Source organism: Giraffa tippelskirchi, chromosome 8 (assembly GCF_054371585.1).
Source record: "Giraffa tippelskirchi isolate mGirTip1 chromosome 8, T2T-mGirTip1v1.2.pri, whole genome shotgun sequence".
In the NCBI taxonomy this organism is placed as follows: Eukaryota; Metazoa; Chordata; class Mammalia; order Artiodactyla; family Giraffidae; genus Giraffa; species Giraffa tippelskirchi.
The window spans coordinates 110,913,482-110,929,275 of record NC_137282.1 but is presented as its reverse complement, the minus strand read 5'-3'; the positions used below and the strand labels follow the sequence as shown (position 1 = coordinate 110,929,275).

Below are 15,794 nucleotides of genomic sequence, written 5' to 3'. Positions count from 1 at the left end.
ATATTCCCCTCTTCCCCAGCTGGGTAGGGCTGGAGAAAGTCAGCTCCTCCCTAGGATGTGTATGGTGCTCTGATTCCATAAGAGTGTGAGTGTGTGCGTGTGTGTGAGAGTGTGTGTGTGTGTGCGTGCGCGCGTGCGCCTGTGTGTGTTGGCCAGGGCTCTGGGAGCCAGAAGGCCTGAATGATGGTATTGTTGCCCTTGAATACCTCTGAGGAGCTGTCTGCAAGAAAAGAAGAGAAAAAGTTGAAATGTTAAACGATTCCAACAAAAGCTATCAGGGGAGAATTTCCTGACTCAGCACTAGCGGGCATTTTTTGAAGCTTTTTACAGACAACGTAAGGTTACGCTTTTCTGTGTGTGTTTCTTGTTGTTGTTATTGTTGAGGGTTTTCTTTTTTATTTAAGCTTATTGGTTTTCATTGATGAGCCAGTTGTGCAACACAGAGGCTGAGGCGTTGTCAGGAAAAGCTGGCAACCAGTCTGAGACCATTCATTCTCAGTGCCAGAGAAAGCGTGCGCTTGGCCCTTCCAGGCTGGCCTCTGCTGCACATGGTCCCACCTCCTCTGGACAAACTGGAGCCCTTCTCCAGGAAGCTCTGAGTCTCAGGTCTCCAGTAGTTTCCTTCCCATTCTCTTGGAGCTCTGGCTTATCAACCCACGTGGCCTTTAACATGTTTTACGGGTTGAACTGTGGCTCAGATGGTAAAGAATTCACCTGCAATGCAGAAAACCTAGGTTCAATCCCTGGGTTGGGAAGATCCCCTGGAGAAGAGAATGGCTACCCACTCTAGGATTCTTGCCTGGAGAATCCCACTGACAGAGGAGCCTGGTGGGCTACAGTCCATGGGGTCGCAAAGAGTCAGACATGACTAAGTGACTAACATATACCACCTCCTCATTAATACATTCAAGGCCTAACCCACAGCAGCTCAGAATGTGACTTTATTTGGAGATAGGGTCTTTACCGAGATCATCAAGTTAAAATGAGGTATTAGGGTGGGCCTTAACCCAACATGACCACTGTCTTTATAAAAGGGGAAATTTGGAGTCAGACCCCCACACCAGAAGGATGTCATGTGGAAGATGAAGGCAGAGATCAATGTGATGCTTCTACAAGCCAAGAAATACCCAAGATCGCCAGCAAACCGCCAGGAGCTGGGTGAGAGGCCTGGAACTGATTCTTCCTTAAAGCCTCAGAAGAAACCCACCCTGTTAACACCTTGATCTTGGGCTCCTGGCCTCTGAGAAGATGTGACAATACATTTCTGCTGTTTAAGCCACTCAGTCTATGGTACTTTGTTTTGGCAGGCCTAGCAAACCAAACCAATAGAACTTGGAATTCTCAATTCTCTATTTTCCTCCATCTTTGTAGTGATAGTTCCTCCTTTTCTCCCTCCTTCTCCCTCCCCCCTTTCCTGATCATATTGGATTAGACCAGGCTCTGGAGCCAGACTGTGTTCGACTCAAAGCTCTGTTATTTACTAGTTGTGTGTCCCTAACCATTGGTGCCTGTGTTTCCTCATCTGTAAAATGGGAATAATAAGAGTAATACTGACCTCATCACATACATGAAAGAATTGGTGTACAGCTGGCCTTGACCATGATAAGGGTCCTTGTGCCTGAAATGAGTCTGTAGGCTCCAAGGATGCTGAGGTGGACACCCCAACTTCACCCCGCAGTGCCAGTACTGAAAGAACAGACTTCAGGTTCTTGACCTGAATACCTTGTTCCTGTTCAACTTTATCACGCCTGGGAGTTTACCATCTAACTGGAGACATAAAACATTTGTAGGGAACAGTTCACAGTGCAAGGCATTATGTGATTATAGGATCTTTGCACTGGCTCAGTCAAGTGGTTCTTGACCCCAGCAGCACATGAGACCCTCAGGGGGTGCTTTGAAAATAGTCCACTGCCTGGGCCCTGTCTCCAGAGGAGCTACACAGAATTTAAGAACCTCAAGTGAAGTGATGCATCTGTCTGTCCTTCCGTGTCCTCATCTGCAAAGTTAGGGGGAGACTTGGATGGATGTCTAAGGGCTGTGGTGAGAATGCATGAGATGAGTTCTTACATGTGAATGCTTTTCTCTTGGTGCCTGCCCCAGAAGAAACAGTGAATAACTGTGAGCTTCCTTTGGTGAATAAATGTTTGAACATTCTCCCCAGTAAATGCTCCAGCTTTACAGTGTGCTTGCAGATTCCTATTTGCTTGAAGGACTGAGAATAGCTTTCCCCATCATCCCTCTCTCCTAAAGGCCAAGGCAGTTTGGGAGGGCTTAGGACCAGAGGATGGTTTGGCTGGGGGACCTCATCCCCGGGGAACACAGGAGAAGAACTGTGCTTGCCGTGTGAGGGCCTCCATACCGTCAGCTGTCAAGGCTGCACAGAATGCTTTGCATCTTCACGTTAACTCTTGCATCACATCTTCTGCTTTTATCTCCTTCCTTCTCATCGCTTCCTATGCTTCTCTTTTGTCTTGTGTCATCCTCAAGCAGTCTGTTTAGGGTCCAAGGTCTGGGCTCCGATGCTCCTGCCGTAAACAGCTGTCCAATGGTAGGTGAGCTTCTCAGTGTTTCTCAGCTTTGTCTTCCTTAGCCTTATGAATAAAAATGAAAGTTCCTTCTTCAGGGCCTCTGTTTTGATATTTAAAGGGAAAGCCGAGAAGCACTTTTATCACAGCGGAAAGTGCTCAGGTGGCCTAACTCTGATGGTGACATACGGAGCCTAAGGCTGCTCTTGGTGGCTGAGTCTCAGAGCCCATCTCAGGATGAGGAGGCTTGAGCTTGGCTAAGGTGGCCAGCACAGCACGGAGCCGTGAGAAGCCTGGCCTTGATAAGACATGAGCTGAGCTATCTTCTCTTTCCCAAGAATCTCAAGGGCTCAGGCTAGTACAGCCTGTGCACTCCTGCTTTGAAAAAAATACAGCAACAATAGCTGTTTGGGCCCACGTGTTAGTCCCTTATCTCCTACCGCTAGCCTGTGCCAGTACAATGAATTGTTCCACTGTCTCATTTGGTAACTTGGAAACTGTGCCAAGGATCTATGATAACCCTTTTGGCTGGAGCTAAGGTTCTTTTGGAGGCGAGGAGGGAGAAAAGGAAAGCAACGTGACATAGACAAGGCTAAGCGATCTTCTACATTTTGCCAGGAGGGGGTTGAGTTTTTGAAAGCAGGCCAGTAGAAAGAGAATCCTGTTTTACTTCTTTTTCGTTCCCTCTCTGAGCTCACATTTCCAAGGGCTTTAATTTTCAAAACTTGAACAAGAAAGTGTATTAATCTTAAATGTCTCTCATTAATCACCACATCCAGCCCAGTGGCGAGAGAAAGATGACTCACTTCCACGGTTGATTTCTTGGTAATGGGGGGGTCAAGGCTTGCCCTTGCATTTCCCCTCCTGTCTAGCTAATGGAGAAAGCTTCCCCTTAGGAAGTACCCATCCTGGAGCAATTTTTCAAGGGAAAATTGCAGGCGGGAATAGCCACTGACATGAAAATATTTCTCGTAGGGAAAATCAGTGAATAGGATAGCATAGTGATTATAAATGCAGGCCTTACGTTTGAGAGTTGTTGTAGGATTAAACTAGAGAACCAAATGAAACATGCAACTCAGTGCCTGACATATTAAATAGGTCTGCAATAAATAGTAAATATTTACGACATTCCTTCTATGTGCCAGACACTGCCCTGACTATGGATCCTTTGCCTTCATGTGATCCTTACAATATCTTATGTGATAACAGTCACCATTTGCCCCTAGTTTACAGGTAAGGAAACCAAGATGCTAAGTGACTTGTCCAAGGTAACTCAGCTGTTAAGAGACAGAATCAGCATTTATACCCATATTGTTACAATATGTTATCGTGGAATTATGTTCCTTCCTCTACACCAATGGCCTTCAGATCCCTAAAAGCAAATTAGTAGTTACTGAGCCGTGAGGACATTAATCCAGCACCTCCCACTGCTTTTGCTGACCAACACCTGAACTCTTCTCTAGAAACTTAGAGTTTTATAACACTAGTAGGTAGAAGTACAGGGGTTGCTTTACCTGGCCCCCACCCCTGCCCCCACAGCACTCCAGGGGTTAAGATGCTCTTTAAAGGATCTTAAAGAGATGCCCTTTCTGGCCCTGGCAAATGTTATCTCCAATATCAAAGCTGCTCTTTCGCCAACCAGGCAGTCCATCCTGGATTCCCCATCAGTGCTAGGTCCTGGTGGAGTCAGGAGGATGTGGAGAATGTGGTGTGGATTCTGCAAGAGGGGCCAGTCCAGAGGTTTGCCCTGTGGGTTTGCAGGAGGGCTTCCAGAACCTGGAGCTGGCAGGGGAGGGGCTAGTGTGGAGGGACTGCTTCATATCTGGGAATACTCCAGGCAGTGAAAAGGCAAGTTCCTTTTCATACAGTTGGAGAGCCCTATCCTCTAAAGTAAAAGTGAAAGTCGCTCAATCCTATCCGACTCTTTGCAACCCCATGGACTATACAGTCCATGGAATTCTCCAGGCCAGGAAGCCTTTCCCTTCTCCAGGGGATCTTCCCAACCCAGGGATCAAACCAAGATCTCCTGCATTGCAGGAGGATTCTTTACCAGCTGAGCCACAAGGGAAGCCCCCTATCCTCTAAGAAAGTCTGCAAAGGTCTGAGACTACGAGTCTTTATAAAGTGTCTGTGTTGCCAACTGGCAGAATCTAGGAAAACCCCATAGGGTAGGAATGATCCAATTTGTGACTCCTAGGCCGGGCTCGGTCACCCTACGAGCCAGTGTGTCTTCACGCTTGCATGGGGGCGATGCTGAGCGGGGCGAGTGTTCCGGAACACCTTAATGATGTCAGGACGCGTTTCATTGCTCGTTTATCACTTAACAGCTCAGATTTGTAACGTGTTACCCGCACTCTCCCTGTAGCGCAGACAATGCATTCTTTCAACAGCGTGCGGCGCGGAGGGAAGGGCGCTGCTGAAAGCAAAGTGCGGGGCCTGCACCCCTCGGGAAGGAGGCGGTGGGGTGGGGCAGGTGGGGACCAGATGCCTGGCTGCAGCAGAGCTGGGGGGATGAACGCACCGAACAGCCACTTCTGGTTCCACTTACTCATTTCTCTGTGCTGAAAGGTGTCATATAAATGCTAAACAGAACAGAGAGAGATGGGGCCTATCTATTTGCATTTTGTCTAATATGAGCAGATGCAGATAGAAAAGCGGCTTAGCCACGGCTGCTCACCTGCTCAGCCAGGTCATTTCCATGCAGCCCACGTAGGTTCTGCTTCAGCGCCGCCACGGATGTTGTGGGGGGTGGTGCCAAGGGGCTCACACCCTCTGTTCTCAGTGGGGTCACACAACTTGTGAAGGGGGCAGGTTTAACCATAGGGACCATCTGAAGATACTACAACCTAGTATACGGTTAGCTGGGAAGTTGTGGGGGAAACCAGTGAAGAGTTGGAGGAGGCCGCAGAGGAGAGAGGACCAGGCGCGCGACTGATCAGGAAGACGGGACATGCCCTCTGCAGGCTGGTTGGGGGCAGATGGGGAGCATGGTGAGCGGAGGCGGTCTAAGCACTCCGCAGAGCCTTCACAGCTGCTCTTCAGCCCACACTCTTCCTGCTTCCATTTGGATGGTGGGTTGGCCTCATCTTTTAGGACTTGGCTTAAATGTCACATTTCCAAGAGGTCTTCCTCCGCTCTTCTGCCTAGTAACAGCTCTATTTTCAATCGGAGCATCCAGTTTTTTCCTTCCTGCCAGGAAACTAAATATTTGCTCTTCTTCATCCGCCAGTGGACGGTACCCACCACACAGGCAGGGACCCCGCACATCTGTTTCATTCACGATTGTGCTCACAGATAAGCACAATACCTGGAGTCTAAGAAGTGCTCAGCACATGCTTTTTGAATGAATGAGTGACACCTGAGGAAAACCTCATTTAGCAAATGTGTGTGTTGGCCAATTGAATCCAAGCTCTTGCTTTTTTATCCAGGAAGAAAATCTATAGGTTCCATAGATCCTGTCTTTCAGGAGGAAGAGTTTTCATTAAAATGTACAACTACAACAAAGTTAGAATATCAGAGTAATTGACATAAGCATGCCAATCAAGCCTGCATGTTAAGAAATAGAGTAAAAAGAAATAAAAATGTACAACCAGTTGCACTGGGGACTTGCCTGTGTGACATGTGGCATATACTACACTGCATGGCATTTGAGTCTTGAATCCTGTTCAAGGTGGTTTGTTACTGGCTGAAGCAGGAGATTCTTGTTAAAACAAGGCTTACTTGAACTATTGTCTCAGACATGGACTCAGCAGCGTTACAGGGGAGGTCCAATATGGTTGGTAAAAAGGCGGTGGAGTACTCACCTCATTCTCTGTTCAGCTTGCTTTGAGCAAATGGGTAGCCTGGGTTGTTCTCCTTTTTTAGAACAACATTCTTGTTTGGTGAAGATGAGAGGAGACATGTCAGCTCTAATGCAGGAGACAAAAAAACTTTTAATGGAAATATCCTTGGATATATAGTCAATTGGCTATTTACTCAAATTTAATCTGAACTGCATATCATTTTCGTTATAGAAATTAGAAACAACAATACAGTACACTAATGCATATATATGGAATTTGAAAGATGGTAACGATAACCCTATATGCGAGACAGAATAAGAGACACAGATGCATAGAACAATTTTATGGACTCTGAGGGAGAAGGTGAGGGTGGGACGTTCTGGGAGAATAGCATTGAAACATGTATATTATCATATGTGAAACAGAACACCATTCCATGTTCGATGCATGAGACAAGGGCTCAGGGCCGGGGCAATGGGATGACCCAGAGGGATGGGATGGGGAGGGAGGTGGGTGGGGGGTCCAGGAAGGGGAACACATGTAAACCCATGGCTGATTCATGTCAATGTATGGCAAAAACTATTACAATATTGTAAAGTAATTAGCCCCCAACTAAAATAAATAAATTTATTAAAAAAAAAGAAGAAATTAGAGGCTACAGATCAGTTCAGTTCAGTTCAGTCACTCAGTCATGTCCGACTCTTTGCGACCCCATGGACTGCAGCATGCCAGGCTCCTCCGTCCATGGGATTTTCCAGGCAAGAGTAGTGGAGTAGGTTGCCATTGCCTTCTCCCCAATACAGTATACTAACACATATATATGGAATTTAGTAAATCGGTAAAGATAACCCTGTATGTGAGACAGCAAAAGAGACACAGATATATAGAACAGTATTATAGACTCTATGGGGGAGGGCGAGGGCGGGATGATATAGGAGAATGCCATTGAAGCATGTAAATTATCATATGTGAAATGAATCGCCAGTCCAGGTTCGATGCATGATACAGGGTGCTTGGGGCTGGTGCACCAGGATGACCCGGAGGGATGGGATGGGGAGGGAGGTGGGAGGGGGGTTCTGGAAGGGGAACACATGTACACCCATGGTGGATTCATATCAATGTATGGCAAAACCAATACAATATTGTAAAGTTAAAAAATAGATAAACTAATTTAATAAAATAAATTAATTAACTAATGATGTTGGAGTGACTTCAAAGTAGAATAATATTCATCTGAATTCCTTCCTATACCACACACAGAAATAAACAGAAGGAACAAACTTGAAAGATAATTAGAAGAAAATATAGATTTTCTTCACTACTTCAAGAATGAAAAGTAACAAAAAAGTGTAATGTATTAAGGAAAAGATTTATAGATTTGATAGTATTGAGTTTAAAACTTCTATATGGCATAAGACATGAGAAATGGGGGCCAGAGGTAAGAGGTGGTGGGGAGAATTTGTACTGGATATAATAGGCAAAAGATTAATGCCCAAGTTATACAGAGAAAAATAAAATACATAAAAGAAGAAAGCTATTTTTAAAATGTTCAAAGAGAGAGAAAGGAAATTCAAAGAAGAGTAAACCAAAATGGCCGATAAACATATTAAAAACCCTATCCACCTTATTAGTAATGGGCAAAATGCAAGTAAAGATAAGGAGATACGATTTTATACCCAATAAACTGACAAAATGAGAAAGTTTGATGACATAAAGTATTAGGGAAGAATGGGAGTTTACAGTAGCTTATTAGTATAATTTATTAGTTCATTTGTATAGCTAACTTTCCAGACAGTAGTTCTCAGTAAAACCTTTGATATATAATTTTATCAAAGGTATATTTGGGTATAATTTGTGAGTCAGTATTTCTACTTCTAGGTTCCCTTGTTTGTAGGGGTGAAGAATTGGAATCAACTCAAGTGTCTGCCAGGCTTCCCTGGTGGCTCAAATAGTTAAGACTCTGCCTGCAATGTGGGAGACCCGGGTTCAATCCCTGGGTTGGGAAGATCCTCTGGAGAAGGAAACGGCAACCCACTCCAGTATTCTTGCCGGGAGAATTCCATGGATGGAGGAGCCTGGCCGGCTGCAGTCCATGGGGTCACAAAGAGCTGGACATGACTAAGTGACTAACACATTTACATTTTACAAGTGTCTGTCTAGTCAATATAGAATAGGAGTGATCTTCAACATATTTAGCCATAAACTAGGGTACAGGCATCAACCAATCAAAGCAGATGTTGGCCATGGGCCTTCACAGAACCCTATCTGGTGGGAACAAAGTGTGGGGGGCAATATTTTCACAAGAGGTATGACTGACCTGGTAAGGATGCCTGAATATTAGGCTTGGGTTATAGAGAGTAGAAATCAAGGGTAGGGGCTCTGGATTCAGATCCTCTGGGGTTCAATTCTGGCTCAGTCCCTTATCAGCTATGAAACCTTGGGCAGATTCCTACTTCTTGCTTTAGTTTGCTCAGCGTGTACAGCAGGGATTATCACCAGTCCTTTCTCATAGATTTGTTGTGGAGATAAACTCTTGGAATACTTCCTCATCTGTTTATTGAGTAACCACTCCATATTTCTAGTAGGAAAATGGAAATGAATAAATGAAACATATTTATATAATAGAATATCATAGCAATCAAAATGATTGAACTATAGTTCATCATATGCATTAACCTAAATAGAATTCAAAAAAATTGTTGAATGAAAAAAGCTATAAAAAATAACTTATCTGTGGATGCATATGAGAGATTAAAATAGAGAAATATGGGCCAGGAGAATAACCACAAAATTAATGCTATTATCTCTGGGGATTTCCAGTGAGGAAAAAAAAATCTCATTATCTCTTATTTAACTTATTATCTCTTATTTAATTTATATACAGAGTACATCATGCAAAATGCTGGACTGGATGAAACACAAGTTGAAATCAAGATTGTCGGGAGAAATATCAATAACCTCAGATACACCGATGACACCACCTTTATGGCAGAAAGTGAAGAGGAACTAAAGAGCTTCTTGATGAAAGTGAAAGAGGAAATTGAAAAAGCTGGCTTAAAAGTCAACATTCAAAAAACTTAGATCATGGCATCTGGTCCCATCACTTCATGGCATATGGATGGGGAAACAATGGAAACAATGTCAGACTTTATTTTCTTGGACTCCAAAATCACTGCAAATGGTGACTGCAGCCATGAAATTAAAAGACGCTTGCTCCTTGGAAGAAAAGCTATGACCAACCTAGACAGCCTATTAAAAAGCAGAGACATTACTTTGCTAACAAACATCTGTCTAGCTGTGCTAGTCAAAGCTATGGTTTTTCCAGTAGTCAAGTATGGATATGAGAGTTGGACTACAAAGGAACCTGAGCACTGAAGAATTAATGCTTTTGAACTGTGGTGTTGGAGAAGACTCTTGAGAGTCCCTTGGACTGCAAGGAGATCAAAGCAGTCTATCCTAAAGGAAATCAGTCCTGAATATTCATTGGAAGGACTGATGCTGAAGCTGAAACTCCAATAATTTGGCCACCTGATGTGAAGAGCTGACTCACCGAAAAGACCCTGATGCTGGGAAAGATTGAGGGCAGGAGGAGAAGGGGACGACAGAGGATGAGATGGTTGGATGGCATCACCAACTCGATGGACATGAGTTTGAGCAAGCTCCAGGAGTCGGCGATGGACAAGGAAGCCTGGTGTGCTGCAGTCCATGGGGTCAGAAAGAGTTGGACGTGACTGAGCGACTAAACTGAACTGAACTGATCTCTGGGGAGCAAGGGGAATGTGATCGGAGAGAGGAACAAAATAGAGTTCAACTTTGTCAGCAATTTTTTTAATATAAAAAAAATTAAAGCAAAATGCTAAAATAGCTAGACATTTATACTTTTCTGTGTGTTTAATTTCTTTTTAAAAAGAAAAGAATGTTGTGCCAGGTGTCAGGAGACCTGAGTTGCTAGTATTGGTTCTGCCTGTGTGTTGTGTTAAGTCACTCAATCATGTCTGACTCTTTGTAAGCCCATGGACAGTAGTCTGCCGGGCTCCTCTGTCCGTGGAACTCTCCAGCAAGAATACTGGAGAGTGTTCCCGTTTCCTTCTCCAGGGGATCTTCCCGACCCAGGGGTTGAGCCAGGGTCTCCTGCATTGCAGGCAGATTCCTCACCTTCTGAGCCACCTGGGAATCCTGGTTCTCCCTCTCATTAGCTATTATATGTAACCTTAAACAATCACTTAAACCTTTCTAGATTTGTTTTCTCATCTGGAAAATTAAGGTAAGAATATAATTTACTTTAAGTGTGTGTTTTGGAGAATTAAATGAGGTTTGGAGAAAGTTCTATAATGCTAAAACTCTATTCAAATGTTAAGATAAACCTGGGTTGTTAGAGCGATGATTTCTAAGACCTCCCTTGGTCTGTGGGCTTATAATGAGTGGATAATATCCTCAGCTTTGGGAGACTGGCACCCAGCTTGGAGCAGAGACTGTGGCTGCCATTCAGTGTTGCTTCCTCTCTTCCTCATCAGCATAGCTGTGATTTTTTTCTGGGTGGTGACGTGCCTAGATAAAGAGATGCCTTTCCTAGTCTTCTAGGAAGACTTGGTTGAGTTTCTCAAAATATTCAAAAATTCTGCCTCAGCTGGGAGAGGTTCCTTTTTTGACCAACCTTTTCTTTCTTAGAAAACAGAGACGATGGCTGCCTTCCAACAGCCATCCTGGATCATGAGGTGACCTCAAAGATTTAAGCCATGTGCCAAGTCTGATGGAAAAGAAAGAAAAAAAGTGCCATGGGTCCCTGATGACTGGGGGACTTCTATTTCAGTCTTGGGCTGCCCACTTCAGCCACTTCTTTTATGTGGGAGAAAGACTTATGTGTTATTAAGTAATTTATTTGAGCTACTCTTATATGCACTGACCTTTCTCTTAACTGGAACTTTTTTGTTATTCTGAAAATGCTTATTATCCTCCAATGTGTTTTGAATAGATCAACTAGTAAAGAGAAAACAGCAGTGTGATACCTGTGCCTCTGTCGGCCATGGAAGGAGAGGAAATACTGAGTTGCTCTGCCTTTTTCACTCACCTGTCTGGTTGCTATGAAGGCTCTCAAGGGTATGTATGTAGAGGTGAGGAAGTTCAAGGAAGGCTCGCGGTGGACCCAGCCCTGCGTACCTTAGCTGTGCCCCTTAATTCCCACTAGGCTGTTCATCCTGCCCTGTTGGTCACCACTAGTCTCAGATGGCCAGCATTGTATTTGTTGCCCCCAGTCATACTCAAAGGCAAGAAACCAGATGGAGACAAAATAGCTCTGCTGGGAATTAGAGAGACTATGATTACAGGTTTTGCCCAATCATGCAATTATGTGATTGAAAGCTTTCTGCAGCCTGATTCTGAAAATTGCCATATGCACCCTGTAGAGAAAATATTATACCAGTTATAAATGAATACCAATCAATACTAACCAATAAGCAAGACCTCATCTAAACTCTGGACATATGGAAAGCTAGATTATCATTTTTTAATGCAGCAGGAGGAAGAAAGAGAGACACAAGATGTTTCTCTTAAGCTTTAGTCATAAAGAGGACATAAAAAAGATTTATCAGTCCTTTGGAACTGTGTGTAATATGAAGTCGCTCAGTCGTGTCCGACTCTTTGCGACCCCATGGACCTTAGCCCACCGGGCTCTTCCATCCATGGAATTTTCTAGGCAAGAGTACTGGAATGGGTTGCCATTTCCTTCTCCAGGGGATCTTCCCTACCCGGGGATCGAACCCAGGTCTCCCGCATTGCAGGCAGACACTTTACCGTCTGAGCCACCAGGGAATCCCTTGTGTGTAATATACAAGGTCCCAAATGAGAAATTTTCTGAAAGAATGTGAGGGCTGTAGCAATCTCACCCAAGATGCAGATATTGGTAAGGAAGTAGGTTTAAAAAGTCATTAAAAGGAAGGAAAGAGAGATGGAGATGGGCAGAGGGGTAGAGAGAGAAAGAGAAACAAGAAGGAATTGAAGGAAGGAAGGAGAGCTGGTTCAGAAACCCTCCAATGAGACTTTCTCTCCCTCCTTTAGTTGGATGGAAGCCCCTTGCTGGCATAGGATGAGTGGTCCAGTGATGTTCAAGGGGTGATGCTTGAATTCAGGGACGAGTCCAGGAGAGGTGAGTTTGTTCTAGTTACAGCAGTGTTTTGGTTAGGCCGTGCTCTAATGCGCTCAGCGTGCCTTCCGTGCGTGTGTTCACAGCTGGGGAGTTTTGTACCATCGCCTAAGGCTGTTGCAGAACCTACAGTGCCTTCAGGAGGTAACTGGAACCTTGCCCTCGGCCTTATCTGGGTTTTAATCTGGATTCTGCTACTTATGAGAAGTGGGCCATGGGTAAGCCACTCAACTTCTCATAATCTGCTTTTCCTCATTCCTAAATGTTGGGATTTTAACCCCTCTTGTGAAGAATCATTGGGGAGAATGAGTCATTTTGAGTGAAAACGGTTGGTAAAGGGATCTTCAATGAATGTTACTTCTGTCCACTACCCTTCTTCTTTCTCACTCCAAATGAGTCTTGTTGGAGGTGCTTTGGGCTCTCCCTGCAGAGATGATTCCTCAGTCTGGTGTCGTGGGCAGAGAATAACAGGCCGAGGTATAGGAAGGGCAGAGAAGTGGGAGACGATCAGCCTGATGCCAGCAACAAAGGGTACAAATGTGTGAAGAATTTAAAACCAATTGTAAAACTGACTAAAATCGAATTTGCTTTTCATTATCACCATGTGCCCTGGATTCTAAATAATGTGATAAAATATCTTCCCTGGGGAAAAAAAGGTTAGTGATCAAAATTTTGAATAATCTCTGTGGTTATATTGAGTTTTAAAGCTACGTGTAAACCTCAAATCACAAGAATCTGCCTGTAATGCCAGAGACCTGGCTTCTAATCCTGGGTCGGGAAGTTCCTCTGGAGAAGAGAACGGCTACCCAATCCAGCATTCTGGCCTGGAGAATTCCAAGGACTGTATATTCTATTTTGAACTTGCATCATGAGAGTTTATTTCTCCAGCTCCATCATACTTCATATTCTTGCCTTTAAACACTGGATTTAAGGTAAACAACAATTGCAAAAGATAAAGAAACAGAATTTGAATTTCTTCATTTCTGTCATACCCCGTGGACATTTTAAGTGTGTATTTGTGTCTAAAACTTAAAATAGTGAAACACTGTAAATGTGTGCTGCATGAGATTTTTGTGAAGTGAGAATTTTAGTTCATACATGACATATTTTACTGATTGTGAACAATGTCTTTAAAATAGAAATGTATTCTGCTTTACAAATTATTTATTTTAAAACTAAGAAAAAATCCAGTAAATAAAACATTACCACACACAGGTGTATCACTAAACAATTATACTTTTTGTAGACATTTGGATTTTAATAAAATTTATTTAGATGTTACTGGGCAGTGCTTTATGTAAAATAACAAACATTACAGCATATTATGAAGAAAGGATCAAAGTCTCAAATCTAAGGTGAATATAAAACTGAATAAATGGTGCTTTTTTTCTTTCTATATGTATGTAAAATAAACCTTTCTTTTTTACTGCAAGATTATAAATACAAATTATAATAAAGGAAAATTTTCACTGCCTATGAAAATTTTCCTGCCTTTTTTGGCCAAACTATTTTTTATTCCATTCCTAGATTTTGATGAAAGTAATTTTGTTGAAAAGAGGAGGGAATATTAAACATGATGTGCTCTTGCTATCAGATACACGAGATGGCCGTGGACTGTGGTCTCCTTTTCCTGAGCGCCCCGTGCCTACTGTGGCAGGTGGGGGCCAGAGCACAGGGCTTCTCAGTTGCTTGAAGAGAAAACTGTCAGTTTCAGGCACTGGCTTTTCACAGTCCTGTGGGCTCTAACCTTAAGGAAAATAGCAGGAGCAGTAGTCAAAACAAATAGCTTCTCCAGGCATCAGGCAGATATTTCCATCAGCTTCTCTCCCAGATGGCCCAGACTCAGACTTCCTTCAGTCTGGGTCAGACGATCTCACAGTCACCCCCTTAAAATCCGCCCACTCGGCCAAGTGTGCAGGAAGGATCATCCACACTGTGACCCTTTCTCTGGTAAGTTCATTGATTTCTCCCTCTTACGCTGTGCAGGCTTTTTTTTTTTTTTTAATGTCCTTTTGACACTGAATTAAACTTAATTCTAGCTGGAGAAGCAGCTCTGGGTTGGGTTGGACAGCCCTGCAGTACCATCCATGAGACCATCTGGGAGTTAATTATGCTGTAACCCTTTTTCTGCTTGGAGCTCCTTAATCTCCCCTGCTCCTCTGCCCCTTTTCGTGGAAAGCTGTTTAGTTATTTCCAGCTGAAGCTGCTCATCACTTGGAAGAGTCCACTAGGACTCAGCTGGTCACCAAACAATAACCAGAGCTCTTTCTGCTCCTGCTGGAAATGCTGTCCTTTGCTGGAGACATTTCTATGGATGATCAGAGCCTGGATTTGCATGCAGGCAGAGCAGTGCCCTCTGTCCAGCTGCTCTGGGCCAGGCCAAGTCAGTGCAGTGAGTCACTGGCAGACAGCAACTACTCTATCACCCTGTGTGTCATTAACATAGGTGAGCACAAATCCACATCAAACCTGGTTCCTTTCTGAAAGGCCATATTTAGAGCACATTAGTTAGGGCAAGTGAGAACAAGGATATTGGTGGCAAGTATGCCATCCATCACAGTAATTAAATGGGTTTAAGGGCAGCACTAATCTGGAGAGGTGCAAAGAGTTCTGACATACTAACAAAAAAAGTGAACCCAGCCAAGGAAAGTTCCCATTCACTGTCTCTGTCGCTCTTTTCGTCTGTCTTTGCTTCCAACTTCTCTCTCCATCTCTGTTTTTCTCTGCATTCTGTGTCTCTTTTTCCAGCTGCTGCTGCTGCTGCTAAGTCGCTTCAGTCGTGTCCGACTCTGTGCGACGCTATAGACAGCAGTTCACCAGGCTCCACCGTCCCTAGGATTCTCCAGGCAAGAACACTGGGGTGGGTTGCCATTTCCTTCTCCAGTGCATGAAAGGGAAAAGTTAAAGTGAAGTCGCTCAGTCGTGTCCGACTCTTAGCGATTCCACGGACTATAGCCTACCAGGCTCCTCCGTCCACGGGACTCTCCAGGCAAGAGCACTGGAGTGGGGCGCCATTGCCTTCTCCGGACTTGTTCCAGCAGATGCCTCTTTTTATAAAATCCTAAAATCCTTCTTCAATGTAACACTACAAAGTCTAACAACTTAAGTAAATTCTTCCAGAAATTAAAACAAAACAACAACCTATACCCCCATTACCCTTACATTTAGCATCCCACCCTTTATTTTTGGCCCCCTGCCAGCTGCAGCCGGAGTGATGGCTTAGGTGGTTAGATTTTTCATTGCGATTTCAGCGTAGTCTGAGTACCGCCTCCTGTCTCTGCTGCTGCCTGCCATGGTTCAGTTTCTGTGGTTCACGGGCAAAATGTCAAGACACTCAGCTGATCATAT

The 15,794-nt window shown here is 44.0% G+C and overlaps 1 non-coding gene across 1 annotated transcript; it reads right to left on the bottom strand.

Annotated features, from left to right (window-relative positions):
- Positions 1-12,043: 12,043 nt before the first annotated feature.
- Positions 12,044-12,115, bottom strand: TRNAC-GCA (transfer RNA cysteine (anticodon GCA)). Its single transcript has one exon. It is a non-coding gene; the product is annotated as a tRNA-Cys (tRNA).
- Positions 12,116-15,794: the final 3,679 nt, after the last annotated feature.